Below are 324 nucleotides of genomic sequence, written 5' to 3'. Positions count from 1 at the left end.
AGCTACTTCCTGTGTAAACACACACACACACCTGTAATGATGCCAAACCTGGGCCTTCATGATTCTGCACTGAGGTCTTTGTGACCATCTCYTCACCTGTGCAGCAGCCTGACTGCAGCCTGCTCACCTGTGTGAGGATGTAACGTCACAATAAAACATATTTTGTTGAACACTGGCTGCTCGTCTGCTTCCTGCTCGGACAGGATGTGATGTTTGGGCTCGGCTGAACTAAAATAAAACTTTCCTCCAGATGTTGCTCCGGCCTGAAGGTCCAGGATCTACCTGTCCTCTGCTGCCACCATGTGGACATTCATGAAACAAGAC

The sequence above is a fragment of the Austrofundulus limnaeus genome, unplaced genomic scaffold (genome assembly GCF_001266775.1).
Source record: "Austrofundulus limnaeus strain Quisiro unplaced genomic scaffold, Austrofundulus_limnaeus-1.0 Scaffold513, whole genome shotgun sequence".
NCBI classification, from domain to species: domain Eukaryota; kingdom Metazoa; phylum Chordata; class Actinopteri; order Cyprinodontiformes; family Rivulidae; genus Austrofundulus; species Austrofundulus limnaeus.
Note: the sequence above shows the minus strand (reverse complement) of the source record.